Below are 17,969 nucleotides of genomic sequence, written 5' to 3'. Positions count from 1 at the left end.
TCATCTCGTTCTTAACCTGAATCTGTCCTAAAATCGGGACAGTGCTGGATTTTTGTGATTTACAAGTTATTAAAGGGATACTGTAGGGGGGTCGGGGGAAAATGAGCTGAACTTACCCGGGGCTTCTAATGGTCCCCCGCAGACATCCTGTGTTGGCGCAGCCACTCCCCAATGCTCCGGCTCCGCCTCCGGTTCACTTCTGGAATTTCTAACTTTAAAGTCAGAAAACCACTGCGCCTGCGTTGCCGTGTCCTCGCTCCCGCTGATGTCACCAGGAGTGTACTGCGCAGACACAGACCATACTGGGCCTGCGCTGTGCGCTCTTGATGACATCAGCGGGATCGAGGACACGGCAACGCAGGCGCAGTGGTTTTCTGACTTTAAAGTCTGAAATTCCAGAAGTGAACCGGAGGCGGGGCCGGAGCATCGGTGAGCGGCTGCGCGGGCACAGGATGTCTGCGGGGGACCATTAGAAGCCCCGGGTAAGTTCAACTCATTTTCCCCCAACCCCCCTACAGTATCCCTTTAAGTACTTTAACATTGCTCTAAAGATGCCATGTGTGTGTGGGGAGGTGACCAGCTACATACTGCACACCTCCCATGCCCTGGCGTCACCCTCTGCCTCTGAAAACCACCTCCGTATCACTAAACAGATCCGCGCCCTCTGACCCGGATACTATACTGCGCTGCACATGCGCAGTATGCCGGGTCACCTCCTGGCCTGTATCAGAGGACGCCGATTTGTTTAGTGATACGGAGGTGGTTTTCAGAGGCAGAGGGTGATGCCAGGGCACGGGAGGTGTGCGGTATGTAGCTGCTTACCTCCCCACACACACATGGCGTCTTTAGAGCAATGTTAAAGTACTTAATAACTTGTAAATCACAAAAATCCGGTGCTCGCGGTGACATCATCGACGAGGCGGAGCTATCTGTGGGCCGTTCATAGCGGCGGGACGTTCATAAAGCAGGCGTACGTAACCCGAGGACTACCTGTAGTTACACCCAAGTAAGATTCATTATTCTATTCTCATGTTTTCTGTCAGGCATGTTTGGATGCAGCAAAGTGGCAAAGCATGAGCTAAAGATAAGGCCTGCTCATATTTGGAGCCTGGAGTGAGCTGACTACCAAGCACTCAGACCTGGGTTCAATTCCTGGCCAAGGTATGTAAGCTGGCTTTTAAAAGCCTACAAATCTTTAAGCAAGCTCATTTTTCTCTAGGATATATCATAATGGTACATGATAGGCTGCCTTCAGTATGTAGTGTTGGTTGTGGTATAGCGGTTAAGAGAGCTGACTACCAAGCACTCAGACCTGGGTTCAATTCCCGGCCAAAGTATGCAATCTGGCTTTTAAAAGCCTACAAATCTTTAAGCAAGCTCATTTTTCTCTAGGATATATCATTATGGTACATGCTAGACTGCCTACAGTATGTAGTGTTGGTTGTGGTATAGCGGTTAAGAGAGCTGACTACCAAGCATTCAGATCTGGGTTCAATTCCCGGCCAAGACCTGGTTTCAATTCCCGGCCAAGGTATGTAACCTGGCTTTTAAAAGCCTACAAATCTTTAAGCAAGCTAATTTTTCTCTAGGATATATCATAATGGTTATCATAATGGTACATGCTAGGCTGCCTTCAGTATGTAGTGTTGGTTGTGGTATAGCGGTTAAGAGAGCTGACTACCAAGCACTCAGACCTGGGTTCAATTCCCGGCCAAAACCTGGGTTCCATTCCCGGCCAAGGTATGTAAGCTGGGTTTTAAAAGCCTACAATTCCCTGGAAGATGAGACCCTCCTCCCTCTGGGAGGAGGGAGGAAGGTAGTGAGGGAGCCTAACTAAACTCTCCCTAGCAGCATCTGTCAGCAGCTGTCCCTTAACTAATTAGTGCAGGCAGACTAGTGAGCAAAATGGCACAAGGACCTTGACTTTTATAAAGGGGGGTGGGTCTCCAGAAGTGAGTGCAGTCTGATTGGCAACAATGTGCCTGCTGACTGTAATGTAGAGGGAGTTCTGCTCAATAGTGCATTATGGGGCGAACCAAACTTCCGCTAAAGTTCGCCTTCCCTAGACGAACGCTAACCACCAAAGTTTGCCTGGAATCGTTCGCCGGCGAACCGTTCGCTATATCTCTAGTTCCCAGTTGGCTTTTGTTCATCATTTCCTCAGAAGAGTGAACTATGGGGGGTTAGTGTGGTTCAGAAAGCTCCCATCTATCTGACAGCAGTGCTGGAATACCTCGCTGCCAAGATCCTGGAGCTGGGTGGAAACACCACCCCAAGACAACAAGCAGCATCCTTCACTGTCTGCATCTGGCTGTCCACAATGCAAAAAAGCTTAACAAGCTAGTGGGTGTAGTGACTACCACCCAAAGGCAATCTGCCTGGAATGCAGATCATGCTGCTACCCAAGAGGACTGAGTGCCCCAACTATGCCCCCAGAGATGCTATCTGCGCACAGCTTGCATGTTCTCCTCTTGTTTTCTGGGTTTCCTCCATGCATTCCAATTTATTCATATATACTAAAGCACTCTGATACACTAATTGGTTCAACTGGAAATTATCCTCCACTCTAAAATTATGAAAAGAAAAATCAATTATATACAAAAAAAAATGACATAATTTATTTTGTAAAGGGAATCCGAGCACCTTTAATGGGCATGCCTTTAAGACAGATGACTTCCAACAAAGTCATGCTATGACCCCTCTGGTGGAGCCTCTTGCAATGTTCATGCGTGTCATTTCCTCTTCCTGCTTCATTTAGTGATGCACTTCTCTAATGAGAAGACAGGGGTGACCCGGAAGTTATAACACGCCAAGATGGCAGCCGCGATTTTTAAATTGAAGTGGAGCGAAAACTATTTTGTGTAGAATGTCGATTCAGGCATCAAATGAAAGAGGAGAGCTCAAGCTACAGAAAGGTATGCATCTTTAAGTACTTTGCAGTCTTAAAGGCATGCCCATGAGAGGTGGTCGGAGTCCCTTTAAATGCAAGTGATTCACCAAAACAACATACAAATATCTTCTGGACCATGCTTAAAGAGTACAATAATTCACAGTGCACAAGATTAAGACATTTCTCACTTACTGAAGGCCAAGACTTTGGTTCAGCTCCTTCATATTTTCATTTTTATTAGGGATGGGACGAATCCACAATTTCTTCGAATCCGAATCCGAATCTAAAACGGTTCTCGAATATCTCGAACCTTTCGAATCCCGAATCTAACGAATCCTGCACATAAAAATTGTGCGATCCGTGGTATAGTTGCCCGCAGTATAGGTACCCAGGCATAGGTAGCGAGGTAAAGGTGCCTTCAGTATAGCTAGCTAGGTATGGGTGCCTTTAATATTGGTAGCTTTCAGTATAGGTAGCAAGGTATAGGGGCCTTCAGTATAGGTAGCAGGGTTTATGGGCCTTCAGTATAGGTAGCAGGGTATATGGGCCTTCAGTATAGGTAGCAGGGTATATGGGCCTTCAGTATAGGTAGCAGGGTATATGGGCCTTCAGTATAGGTAGCAGGGTATATGGGCCTTCAGTATAGGTAGCAGGGTATATGGGCCTTCAGTATAGGTAGCAGGGTATATGGGCCTTCAGTATAGGTAGCAGGGTATATGGGCCTTCAGTATAGGTAGCAGGGTATATGGGCCTTCAGTATCGGTAGCAGGGTACATGTGCCTTCAGTATCGGTAGCAAGGTATAGGGGCCTTCAGTATTGGTAGGTAACTAGGTATGGGGGCCTTCAGTATAGGTAGCAGGGTATATGTGCCTTCAGTATAGGTAGGTAGCTAGGTATAGGGGCCTTCAGTATAGGTAGTAAGGTACATGTGCCTTCAGTGTAGGTAGGTAGGTAGGTAGGTAAAGGGACCTTCAGTATAGGTAGCAGGGTATAGGGCCTTAAGTATAGGTAGGTATGTAGGTAGGTAGGTATAGGGACCTTTAGGTAGGTAGGTAGGTAGGTAAAGGGACCTTCAGTATAGGTAGCAGGGTATAGGGCCTTAAGTATAGGTAAGTATGTAGGTAGGCAGGTATAGGTGCCTTTAGGTAGGTAGGTACGTATATAGGGGGCCTGTAGGTAGGTAGGTAGGTAGGTATTGAGGCCTGTAGGTAGGTATAGTGGCCTGTAGGTAGGTATAGGGGCCTTTAGGTAGGTAGGTAGGTAGGTATAGGGGCCTTTAGGTAGGTAGGTAGGTACGTATAGGGGGCCTTTAGGTAGGTATAGGGGGCCTTTAGGTAGGTGGGTATAGCGGCCTGTAGGTAGGTAGGTAGGTAGGTATAGCAGCCTGTAGGTAGGTAAGGATAGTGGCCGGTAGGTAGGTAGGTAGGTATAGTGGCCTGTAGGTAGGTAGGTATAGCAGCCTGTAGGTAGGTAGGTATAGCAGCCTGTAGGTAGGTAAGGATAGTGGCCGGTAGGTAGGTAGGTAGGTATAGTGGCCTGTAGGTAGGTATAGTTGCCTGTAGGTAGGTATAGTGTCCGGTAGGTAGGTAGGTATAGGTGCCTTTAGGTAGGTAGGTATGTATAGGGGGCCTGTAGGTAGGTAGGTGGGTAGGTATAGTGGCCTGTAGGTATAGGGGCCATTAGGTAGGTAGGTAGGTATAGGGGCCTTTAGGTAGGTATAGGGGCCTTTAGGTAGGCAGGTAGGTGCGTATAGGGGGCTTTTAGGTAGGTATAGGGGCCTGTAGGTAGGTAGCTATAGCGGCCTGTAGGTAGGTAGGGATAGTGTTAGGTCGGTAGGTAGGTAGATAGAACCCCCCTCCCCCGCCAACCCCCCCACGGCCCCCTCCGTCCCCCGTGCCTCCTCCGTCCCCCGTGCCTCCTCCGCTCACCCCTGCATAATCTACTCACCTTTCCCGTGGAGCGCAGAGCGGCAGACCTCTTCATTACTTCCCTGTTCCCTCTAGTGGCCGGACCGGCTCTTACTAATGACGTCATTGTAAGAGTCGGTCACTAGGGGGAACCAGGAAGTCGGCGAGAGGTCTGCCGCTCTGTGCTCCGCTATGGATAGGTGAGTGGATGCGGGCAGGGGGGGCGAGCGAGGGAGGCGCAGGCGGTCGGAGGAGGACGAGTGTGAGCGGCGGATGCGCGGCGATGCGGCGTCGGGATTCGGCGGATTCGTATAGTGGAAAATGGCGTCGGGATTCGAATCCACGAATCTCGAATATTTCCTAATATTCGAGGGATTCGTGGATTCGCCGGATTCGTCGTCCCACCCCTAATTTTTATTTTATTTTATATCATCAGGGGTGTTTTACTTATAATTTTAGATCACATTGCGCTTAGGAAAAATACACACAGACCCCACTTAAAACTGGCTTTAGACTGTGATATGGACAGTTAGCCATGATTATGGAAGGAATTCGATTTTGAACTTCACCAAAGGTCTTCACTAGGTTCTCTGTAAAGCACTTCCAAATATGTTACCGTTACATTAACTTAATAACAATAAGAAAAAGGTGAATATCACAATTTTTGACTCCCAAATGAATTTCTCTCTGGGTGGCCCTTTCTGTTCCATATACAGTAAGGTACTCTTGTGACACTGCCTTCAGCAGCTAATTTGTTATGTTGTCAGGTAAAAACTATGAAATTTAGTTAGCAGAGTATTCTGAGACAAAGAAATGAATTGCTGCAGAATTTCACTATACAGGTGTTTCATTTTTAATTTCCACTATCTCCTTTGACACAAACATTATACTACTCATACCAAACACCTGCCACAAATGTACCTTTTTTATTTTCACTATGTTTGCTGAGGTGTTTGTGCTCCTGGTAATATGAGCAATTAGGTCCTATAAAATTAAAGTGCCAAGAGGGAGTCCCACCTTGGATGAAAGGGATAGCAGTTGTATCTGAAATATAGTGCGCTGAAGGCAGACCAAATAGCAGTCATGAGTCGTAGTTATAATTAATACATAAACTTTACATTTATTATATTTTACCAGTTTCCTAACATGATTCAGACTTTCTATATTAGCCAACAATAAACACAATATATATATCTCTGACCAGGGCTGTTTTAAGGGGTGAGCGAGGCTAGTCAGCACTTGAGGTGAAGTGACGGGAGGGGGGGGGGGGGGGGGGCAGACACATGCAGAGTGCACAGTGGAAGGGTGTAACTTAAAAACCATTTCACCTCAAACTTGTACTTTTTGGCCACAAGATGGAGATACAGAGTTAGTGTGCTCTAAAAATAGAAACAGAACCAAGTGTTTGTATTTGTTTATATTTGTGTAAATACAGGGACGTAGATACTCGTGCTGGGGGAGGTAAAAGGTTAATGTGGAAATTAAAATGAATGTGCACATGAATGAATGATTATGCAAATCATTCCTTACTGTCCCTGAAAAGGCACAAGTATATCCAGAACTGCTGGATCAACTAGCAGTGAGGTGAAGTCACAGAGGTGCCTGGCTCTTCTGCTGACCACATATGCTATTGCTCCGTTGTTATTGCCTGATGAAGCGGGATAAAACTTGCGAAACGTGTTGCATAATTGGAATTCATAAATAAAATATATTGACTGTGTTTACTACAGTCGTTGTGTGTCTACTTGGAGGAGGTAAGTCCACCACTACCTCCTCTATTTACCAAGAATTTGGTTTTTAAGCTCATTTAGCTTCCTTTTATCCTTTTGGCGCCTCTGTTCTCCTGCATAATATTGAGTCCACCCTGGGTGGAGGGTTGAACCCCCTTTTTCTCGTCTACGGAGAGCGACTTCTTGTTCCTGGGTGGGGTCGGGAAAATCTCCCCACCTGCCTTTGCGTTGGTTGCCTAATGGTGGCCCTGATTTGTGAATATTAATATTTACTCTATCTAGTAACCATTTACCAGTACATATTACACTATTGGGGCTCTTGGTGTTCCTTGTTTTTTAACTAGCAGTGAGGGGTTTTAAGGTATTTCAGCTTTCTTCAGTGTAAGGTATGGATTGATATGGTGATATGGAAGGCAGGGTCGGTTTAAGTAGATTGGGGGCTCTGGGGCCAAGGTAAATTGAGTTCCCCCTACACCCTCCCAAAAAGTTAGCCTTCTTGACCCCTGAGCTAGCTCCTCTCCCCATTCCCATGGCAGTCCGTGCACCCACTGTACGGTGCAATGGTGATGGAGGTGAGATGGCAGCTCAGCCAGCAAATTAAGGCAAGGGGGCAATTGCCCATGGGCCTCAGAGTCTGTAGGAGCCCCTACATGTCTCTTTATTTTGCCACACTAAATTGTCCTGAAGCTTGGCACTGCGGCTGTGGCATATCTGTGTGGTGGAGGTGAGGACCATGAGATGGCAGCTCAGCAGGCAGGAGTGGAAGGAAGGGATACATTCTTAACCTGCTTCTGTAGGCATCATGGTTACCATGGTTCCCTTCCTGTCTGCTGGACTGCAACTGTGCTCTCCCTGACAGGATGCAGGCATGTGACTTACATCGGGGAGAGCACCGCTGTGGTCCACCAGGCAGGAAGGGAACCATGGTAGCCATGATGCTGGCAGAAGCAGGTAAAGTTTGTATTCCTGCCTTCCGCCCCTGCCTGCTGAGATCCCATCTCAAGGTCCTCAACTCCACCACACTGATATGCCACAGCAGCAGGACAATTTAGTGGGGCAAAATAAAGAGACTCTCATGCCCCTATGGGCTCTGGCGCTCAGGGGCAATTGCCCCTTGCCTTAGCGATAGTGCCGGCCATGATGGAAGGGCTTATGGTAACAGAGAATTGTTATCCAGTAATTATGGAAGCTCAGAATCACCAGGATTTTTTTATGGGGCCTAAAGGGATCCAAAACTTGTTACTGAAAATGCACCACAAAGAACAATTTTACTTTGCTAAAATAAGAAGTATTTATGCATCACTTCAGAGCTGTGGGTGAACATAAGTGAGGGGATCTCTCAAAAGCAACAAAGGAATCAATAAAATAGTTTTTAAATTTTGCAACAGGTAAGGATCCAACATGGAATTTTATGGGCCCCAGAAAGTAAAAGAAATCTCTCCATTTAGGAATTGTAGCAGATAAAAAATTGCAATAGACTTTAAAAAACAATGGTATTTTATTTCTATCTGTATTCCAAGTAAGGGGATTTACTCACTTCCTTAAAGAGAATCTGTATTGTTAAAATTGCACAAAAGTAAACATACCAGTGCGTTAGGGGACATCTCCTATTACCCTCTGACACAATTTTGCCGCTCCTCGCCGCATTAAAAGTGGTTAAAAACAGTTTTAAAAAGTTTGTTTATAAACAAACAAAATGGCCACCAAAACAGGAAGTAGGTTGATGTACAGTATGTCCACACATAGAAAATACATCCATACACAAGCAGGCTGTATACACCCTTCCTTTTGAATCTCAAGAGATCATTTGTGTGTTTCTTTCCCCCTGCAGTTCTCATGCACTGAAGTTTCAGGCTGCTCTTTTCTTCCTGCAAACAGCTTTGCCCTTGTCTGTAATTCCTCAGTATGTGAAAGCCCAGCCAGCTCAGAGGACGATTTATCCAGCTTGTAAAAGATAAGAGAGAAGAGAGAAGCTGCTCTAATCTAAATAACACACAGGCAGTGTGCATAGAGGGGCCTGGAGGGGGTGTGCATAGCAGAACCACAACACTGAAGAACTTGGCAGCCTTCCAGACACAGGCCGACAAGTCTGACAGGGGAAAGATACATTGATTTATTACAGAGACAGTGATAGTATAAAGTGCTGCAATAAGCCAGAGCACATTAGAATAGCTTTTTGAACTTGTAGGATGATAAAAAACAGGATGCAATTTTTGTTACGGAGTCTCTTTAATGAAAAATAAACGGTTAACAATTTTCACTTGCTGTGACCTCTCTGCACTGGCGATCCCCCTCTTCCAAATGTGAGTGCTTTACTGAAATTGGAATGTGCCCTCTGCTTTTTCTATTTAAGATTGAATATTCACTGTACTGTTTGAAGATCTCTTCTGGATTCATATAAAATAACACATGTCACACAACAAGATTACCTTAATGTACTGACATGACATTACATAAACAGGAATGCAAACTATGTACCTTGAATAAAAGAAATAGCCCACTATTCTATGTAAAAAAAACAAAAAAAACAAACAAACAAACAAAAATCCTGGCTTCCTTCAGCATGATGTGAACAAATATTTCCATATAAAATGAGAACATACATATGTTGTTGTGTTGGATTTTAGTTATTTTAGATGTCTCACTGACAGTTTTCTGTTGAGTTCCTGAAAGAACAGCATATTTGGAAAGTGAAATGAATACATTTTTATCACGGAACACTTATAGGGAGTAACTTCTGTGTTGCCAAAAGGAATTGCATAGTAAGCTATGAAACCTGTTGGAAGATTGCCTGCTCATGAATTACACTATACTTGAGAGTGCAGGCCTTTCAGAGTTGAAAAATATGCAGACAATGCCCAGGAGCTCACCTGGAGCCCTTCTTCAAAGGCTGTACTGTGGTCCAATCTGGCTTTGTCTAAAAGCCCACAATGAAATAGTGGTAGTTGTCAAAATGCTGAAGGCAATGACACCTTTAAAAGAAATAACTGTAAGATTCTTTGGAAATACATCATAGATAACAAGAAGAAATGAAAGTCGTTTAGCGACAAGAGGTCCAATAAAATCAACTTAGATGGATACTCAGCAGTGAACGGTTCCTTTATTCATAGTTCTGTTTTTAGAATAGCTGAACCTATTACTTTTTTCCCTTGGTTCCATTGGAAACATAGGCAATGATTCTATTCCACCAGATTTTTAAATATGGGACTCTCACAGGTTACCAAATAGCACAATGAGCTTAATGTACAACTGTTTTAAAATAAGAAGGTTCCTGTTGATGATATAAACAAATTAGAAGGTGTGTTTTAATTTAATCCCAAAAACATGCAGATAAGTTAATTGACTTCCCCCTAAATTGGCCTTAGTCTATGATAGAGATATATGACTTTCATAGGGATTACATTGTGAGCAACAGTTAGACTCTGTAAAGTGTTATGGAAGATGTTAGCACTATATAAACACTACATAATCGTTTAATTGCCAAACCAGACAGGTGGAAACTGCATTCTTTACTTTGAACTTTTTTCCTCTATTGGGGGTGATTCATGTAGGGGTGTTAATATTGCCATGTATTGCACAGACAGTAATATTACCATTACTAATGCTAGCAGACTACCAAACTTTGCACAATTAGTGTGACCCATTGTAAGTGGGTAACACAAACAGTACTACAGTAATGCATGTTTTTTTCTTGTATAACATGCATTACCATAGCAACACTCACATTACTTATGTAACTCGGATCCTGCTAATTACAGTTCTTCAATTTGATTGACTCTTCACTTTCCATAAGTAGGCAGAGATAAACATTTCCACAAATCGGACGTGCAAATTTGACGTGGTTGGTTGTGTCTGATTTTCAAAGTTCTTTTATTTCTCGGTACTGGGAATTTGGCACATTCCTGGTTTCTTCCTATTTGTCTGGTTGCCTTTTCACTGTCTATTAAGCTTGGTTCACACATAAAAAGGTGTCCAGTCCTGTCCTGTCAGTTTTTGAAGGTTGGCGTCAGTTTTGTAGGTGTTTCTATATATATATGTTCAAACATAAATCTGTATATTTTCAGTCCAGTCTGGTCCTGACAGTTTTGCAACAGTTTTTTGTGTGTTTCTATGGCTGTGTTTATACATAAAAAGTGTACATTTCCAGTCCAGTCCAGTCCTGTCAGTTTTGCTTGATTTCTATATGTGTTTCTATGGGTGTGCTCACACATAAGGCGTACATTTCGAGACAGGACAGTGCTGGACTGACTGGAAATGGACTTTAAAAGTTTTTTTTTTTTTAGTATGAACCCTTCATGGGCATCTAGCCTCTGCTCTGAGGACTGGCTCTTTTTTTTTTTTGCTGGGAAAGTCCTTCCAAGGACCTACTTACAGCTACTAAGAAAAACACATTTTTTTACTGTCAGTGTTGAGATAGGAGTTTTGTGTGGTGCAGAACAAAGCATGGCTGATGTTTTTTATAAGGTAATACCAGCTTACATCATACTACAAAAAATCTTTCAATCTGACGGGCATCCCTTTATCTATGATCTTATTAATATTGCTGGTGTTGTATACAAGATACAGTATATATATATATATATATATATATATATATATATATTGTTTTGCCATGTAGAACGTAATTTGAATGTGCATTAGCATTAGCATTGTTGTGCGGAATCCAGGAAAACGATGCCTAAAGTTTGAGTTAGAGTACAATGATTGTCAGAGATATGGTGGTCTTGCCATGCAACCTTATTTGTCCCCTCCAGAGATCAAGAAAAGCCAAACAAGTTTTTGTTGCTGTTGTCGTTTTTTTTCCCCCATTAATTTTGATGGTGATTGGATTGAGAACCAACTTTGTCCTGTACATTTTACTTGTTGCCTCTGAAAATCCCTTAACCACTTGAGGACCCACCTTTTACCCCCCCCCCCCCCTTAAGGACCAGCGCTGTTTTAGCTGATCTGTGCTGGGTGGGCTGTGCAGCCCCCAGCACAGATCAGGGTGCAGGCAGAGCGACCAGATCGCCCCCCTTTTTTCCCCACTAAGGGGATAATGTGCTGGGGGGGTCTGATCGCTCCTGCCTGCCTGGGTGTTGCGGGGGGGGGGCACCTCAAAGGCCCTCTCCTCGGCGAAATTCCCCCCCTCTCTCCCTTCCCCGGAGATCCAAGGCTGCACAGGAACGGATCTGTCCTGTCATGTGATGTCATGTGACAGCGATCCCCGGCCGCTGATTGGCCGGGGATCGCTGATCTGGTACAACGCTGCTACTGTTAGCAGTGTTGTACGGATGTAAACAAAGCGGATTATTTCCGCTTGTGTTTACATTTAGCCTGCGAGCCGTGATCGGCGGCCCGCAGGCTATTCACGGAGCCCCCCGCCGTGAATTGACAGGAAGCAGCCGCTCGCTTGTCCTGCAGCTGCCACTTTGCCGACGCGCGGTATGAGTGCGCGGTCGGCAAGTGGTTAAATTGAACAAGGGTTTATCTGAGCCACACTAGACTGCTTTTTCTCATTCCATATTCTTTAGTTCAGGAGTCCGGAATGACTGTTTTCTATTAAGCATTATAACAGCTTCCCATATGACACTATTTGCTGCACGAACTTGATTAAAGCAAGTGACTCAGATCCTTTTATTAAATCTAGGGCACAGTGTTACATAGGTGTCATATAATGTACATCAAAAAAGCATGCCTCTTGAAAGGAAAGGGATTTTTTTTTCAATAGAAGACATAGTAATTTAGGCAGCAAGTAAAACAAGCACTCATTTGTTAATGCTCCTGGGGATAGCAAGAGCCTCATCAATCATGTGGATAAGTATAACAATGAGCATGTCTTGTAAAGGAATATAATTTGGCCAACGAATATGTTACCTTGTCTATTATCACTGCCCAAGGCTAAAAGATACAATTTTTTTTTCCAGTGGGTGTTTTGACCTTTCATCTGTGAAACTCATAAGCGTTATTTTCTGATTTACACATAAGCACTGCATTGTATGAGCGCTCCATACCCAAAGAAATATCCGCCCTTTTTAGATTTTGCAAATTATTTTTTTGCATCACTAAAATAAGGATATGAAATGTCAGCAGCATATTTTTCAGTCATTCAAATGTGTTTTGTGAAAACTATTTCTGTTTATGGGGTCAGGAGAGTTCTGACAGCGACTGAACACAAGCAACATATAGCAACTAGAGATGGCCCGAACGGTTCGCCGGCGAACTTCCGTGGTTCGCGATCGCGGAGAACCGCAAACTTTTCCGGAAGTTTGGTTCGCCCCCATAGTGCATCATGAGGGTCAACTTTGACCCTCTACATCACAGTCAGCAGGCACATTGTAGCCAATTGGGCTAAACTCCCTACTGGAGCCCCACCCCCCTTATAAAAGGCAGGCAGTGTCAGGCATTGGACTCACTTGTGTGCCTGTAGTAATTAGAGAAGGGATAGCTGCTGCAGACTCCAATAGGGAAAGCTTAGTTAGGCTCTTGTAGGCTTGTTAGCTTGCTCCTGGCTGATTGTTATTGCTAAAAAAGCACCCCTCAACAGCTCTTTTGAGAGCTAATCTTGTTCTTGTGATCTATTTTTTTTTGTGTGTATGTGTGTCCCACTGACACTTGTGTTGCATAGACAGCCTTGGTAATTCCTACTGTGTGTGCCACTGCCAGGCCCAGCACATTCAGTGACTACCTGTGTGTATGACAGGTGCTTATTGCAATACCCATCACTGCATATACCTACTACCTGTTGTTCCCTTCAGTGCACCCACCTACGCACGTGAGCGCACGCAGTGTCACTGTGCCTGTTCGGTACCTGTCTATGTGTGACAGGTGCACATTATAATACCCATCACTGCATATACCTACCTGACAGTCACTGTTGTTCTATTATTGAGCTACCACAGCCCGGCGACCATATGGACTTGAAAACCGCAACGGCCTGCACTCTGGCCATGGTGCGCCCCAGTCCAGCATGGCCGTCCCTACACAAACAGCTGTTTGTGGTGCGTTACACAGTTTGGTGCATCAGTGTGAAGCAGTACTCTAATTACACTCCTTGATTGATGTGTACATGTGCAAGATGTTTTAAAGCTCTGAGCTTGAAAACCGCCATGCCCTGCACTCTGGCCATGGTGTTCACCAGTCCAGCATGGCCGTCGCTACACAAACAGTTGTTTGCGGTGCGTTTCACAGTGAGTTTGGTGTGTCAGTGTGAAGCAGTACTCTAATTACACTCCTTGATTGATGTATACACATGCAACATGTTTTAAAGCACTTAAGGCATGCAATTTAGCATTTAATGTGATTTCCTCCCTTAAAACGCTGCTTTGCGTCAAATCCAGATTTTTCCCCGGGACTTTTGGCATCTATTCCACTCCGCCATGCCCCCCTCCAGGTGTTAGACCCCTTGAAACATCTTTTCCATCACTTTTCTGGCCAGCATAAGCATTTCTATTTTTCAAAGTTCGCCTCCCCATTGAAGTTTATTGCGGTTCGCGAAAGTTTGCGCGAAGCAAACTTTTGCGGAAGTTCGTGAACCCAGTTTGTGAACCGAAAATCAGAGGTGCGGTCCATCTCTAATAGCAACAAGTTGTTGCAGCTGCAGATCTCCATCAGCAGTTTCTGTAGTGCTATGCTACAGTCACAAGTAAAATACATTATACTCTCTTTTAATTCTAAGGATTTATGTATCGGGAAGGATTAAAAAAAAAAATCACTTGATCCATCTCAGGCTTTAAAACTATCTGATCTTGGGTGTGAAGCAACACCCAGCTGATTTCCACTGCAGCATTATTTGCACAGTTTGGCTGAGCTCCTTCGACAAGCCATTGTTGACCAGCTTTGGTGGTGGGTACCAGTGCTGTAATGGTAAATAGGAGGGGAGAAGCCACTGGATTATCCAGAGGCTTTCCTCTACCTAAGTAAGTAGAAATGTGAGGCACTATTTTCATTACAGGTACACTTTAAGTTAAATAAAGCCCAAAAAATGAAGGCATATGTAAAAAGGTAGGATACCCTGAAATGTGGATAGTTTGTAGAACCTCCTTTAGCAGCAATAACTTAAAGTCATCATTTTATACGTGATTTTAAAAAAATCTCTAACACAATTGTGGAGGAATATATGTATGTGTGACAAATCCAAATGCATTTGTTGTATTATATTGCTGTGTAGACATGCACATAGCTGTTTGTGTGTTAATTATCCAATTTCATTTTGTAACTTGAATAGGAGCTGTTTTTATTTTTTTGTGGTGTGGTGAGACAATTTAGTGAAGGAGAATTAGAGAATACTGGGCAGAGGCATGACAAGTGGGGGAGGAGCACATGCAGTCAAGGCTGTGGAATTGTCCCCAAACAGAAGTTGCTCTAGTCACACTTGTTATGGTTCAGGAAAGTCATGGTGTTTGCAATATTGTGGGGGGCGGGGGGGGATGGTTTTCACACTTGCTATATGACCTATGGGAATGGCCCTGTGTCACCATGGTAGAAAGGGAGTGAGAGCATGGGAGGACATCACAATTTTGCAATGGGGCCCATGAATTATAGATATGCCTTTGGTAAGAGAGTGAAACAAAAGGTGAAGGCAGTTTGTAAGCTGTATTGCACTCACTAGGAGGGAAAGAATGAGTTTAAGCTGGGGCACTGGGTAGATGGCATGTCTTTTAGATTATTTCATTTGTCTATGCTCATGGCTACTAAAGGTAGCCATAGATCTCACGATGTATGGGAAAACCAACCAGGAGATGGATTCTGCTCTGATCAAATGTGATTTTCCAGTATGTTTGAATTATCCTTCTGACTGATTTTGCCAAAAAATCAATCAAAAGTTTAACTGGCGTCAATGCTGCCACACTGATTTTCTTAAAATTCATTAATTAGAATTAGAAGGTCATTTTCATTTCACTGGGATCTTAGCAAACACTATAGGAAGGCCACTAAATATTGGTCATTCTTGCCAGATTTACCGGGTATTCAAAATATTCAATGTGCAATGTGAAAAAAGTACAACTCATGTTAAATGCACACTTAGCTGGTAAAACCCACGTTACCTATTGGCTACCTGTGCATTAAACTAGCAACGTGTGCATTGTATATGTGATGCAAGTTGTTAAATTTGCACAATATGCGTTACCTACTTTCTGCAACACCTGGTAAATCTTACACGTACACACAAGATTTATTGTTATTTAGTGGATATACCACATTAATATATTGCTGCTTAGTTTACAATTCTTGTTGAAAATGACTATTTTATGAGTCATGCAGTAGGGATTGAAAAGAATGCATGTTCATTTTGCAAAAAAAATTATTACTTGTACCTCTTGCGCACATTATTTATTTTATTGACCAAAATCCGCTATGTTTCCTATTGTGCCCCTTTAACAAACGTGTAAAAAACTAGGCTAAATGGGATCCAAGTAGAAGAGAGGTGACAATTCCATCCAAGAGAGCAACATGTCAAACTTCACTTCTTTAGAGACAATAATTACAAAAATGGAACTTCCTGCACAAAGTGCAGAATGAATCAGTTAACATTGGCCCAGGTCATACCTGATAATTCAGGCTTCCATAGGCAGCTGTGGGAATTGCTGCTATGGTGATCCTGGAAAAGGTAATTTTGGCATGGGGCACCAGAGTTCTGCTACAGAAAAGTCAAAATCTAGCTTCCACAATTAGCAGTGGTTGAGGTGTTGGTTATTGGCGTGACTTGTGGTGAGGTCTGCATAGATGTAGTAGAGGTGGTAGTTTGCTATGGAATATGGCTACAATGTAGCCAAACTCCATTTAGTGGCAGTAGATGAGCTGATTAGTTAGCATTGGGAGATAGAAAATAATGGCAATAACTGTGAGGTAGGTTGGTGATGGTGGTGGGGGGTAATGTTAGGCATAGGTAGGGGAGATGTAGTGTGAGAGTTAGGGTAAGTGGTAATAGAATATAACTAAATTTACCTATATTCTACTATTGCATACATCTCACACTCATTTTAACATGCAGAGCTTTTAAATATATGGAGTACAGAAACCTACAGCAAGATGAACATACTGGCAGCCACACATGGTGGCTGGAAGGTGTAATGGTTAAGAGGCTCTGCATCTGACACAGGAGACCAGGGTTCGAATCTCGGCTCTGCCTGTTCAGTAAGCCAGCACCTATTCAGTAGGAGACCTTAGGCAAGTCTCCCTAACACTGCTCTATAGAGCGCGTCCTAGTGGCTGCAGCTCTGGCGCTTTGAGTCCGCCAGGAGAAAAGTGCAATATAAATGTTATTTGTCTGTGTCTGTCTGTCTGTCACACATAGTGGTGATGTCATGCTATGGAGAAGCTAAATGCACTAAAGAATTCTTATGAAGAATGTCCATGGGCTAAAACTGAGCTATAATTTGACTATGTTGTACAGACTGGCATACAATCTGTGTTTAACTGTTAACTGTTTGGATTTGATGGAAACACTTGAATTTAATAGAAATATGTTTAAAACTGTGGTATTCATATTTAATTGAGATACTGATTGAGTGTTGATCATAAGTGCCTGTTCGCCCCTAAAGAGATGGCATCAGATGTGGAAGGAGGAGTGGTGGAAGGCAAGAATGTTATAAAAAACTCTTCTTATCTTCTACTGTATGTTCAAAGCTAGTAGGCACTGAGATTCAATTTATGTAGAAATGATTTCTGTTGAAATCTTGGGCCTGATGCATGAGAGGCCAGTAATTTGTCCATGTGCAAATAGCACACACCAATTTTACTGGTTCTTATACTGGTCCTAATACCAGGGGTGCACCACTCATTAGTGGCCGGATAGTGAAATGGTTAAGGGCTCTGCCCATAGAAAACCTGCGTTCAAAACTCGGCTCTTCCAATTCAGTAAACCAGCACCTATTCAGTATTCAGTAAGAAGTTATTGGGCAAGACTCCCTAAAACTGCTACTGCCTACTAAGTGTGCAATAGTGGGTGCCTTGCAAGCGCTGTGAGTCCGACAGGAGAAAAGTACTATACAAATACTGGAATTATTATTACTATTATTAATCTATATGTAGTATCAAGGTTATATGTGTGTTGCTATGGTGATGCAAACCAGTATTTTCCAACACTCTACACCTCTACTTACTCAAGCATACCTTTTTCCCAATGTAATGGTAGTGGTATTTGAATAGATAGTTGCTGGAGGAGAGTAACAGTCATTTAGTTTAGTCATGGTCCTGAATGGCCATTTTACACAGTAGGTCAGAAATTGCCATCTTAAAATTGAGCTGCGAAAAATGGAAAGACATGTAAACCATATGTGCAGTAAGTAATCTACATCTTGAAATGTTATTTCCATGACTTTAGCTTCAAACTTCAGAATCATTCAATGTAAGGTAATAGGCAATATAGAGAAAACTAGGAATGGAACAAAAACTGTTTCACACAAATTTATGTAAATTAAAAATGATTACTATATCTGCCTCTTTTATGTTCAGGATAA

The 17,969-nt window shown here is 43.3% G+C and overlaps 1 long non-coding RNA gene across 1 annotated transcript; it reads right to left on the bottom strand.

Moving 5' to 3' along the window:
* Positions 1 to 8,738: 8,738 nt before the first annotated feature.
* On the bottom strand, positions 8,739 to 17,744 carry LOC137517597 (uncharacterized). Its single transcript, XR_011020587.1, has 2 exons — positions 17,623 to 17,744; positions 8,739 to 8,915 (listed from the first exon to the last, which is right to left on the bottom strand). It is a non-coding gene; the product is annotated as an uncharacterized lncRNA (long non-coding RNA).
* Positions 17,745 to 17,969: the final 225 nt, after the last annotated feature.

This window comes from Hyperolius riggenbachi, chromosome 5 (assembly GCF_040937935.1).
Source record: "Hyperolius riggenbachi isolate aHypRig1 chromosome 5, aHypRig1.pri, whole genome shotgun sequence".
Classification (NCBI taxonomy): domain Eukaryota; kingdom Metazoa; phylum Chordata; class Amphibia; order Anura; family Hyperoliidae; genus Hyperolius; species Hyperolius riggenbachi.
The sequence above is the reverse complement of the archived record's forward strand: the minus strand, read 5'-3'. Positions and strand labels throughout refer to the sequence as shown.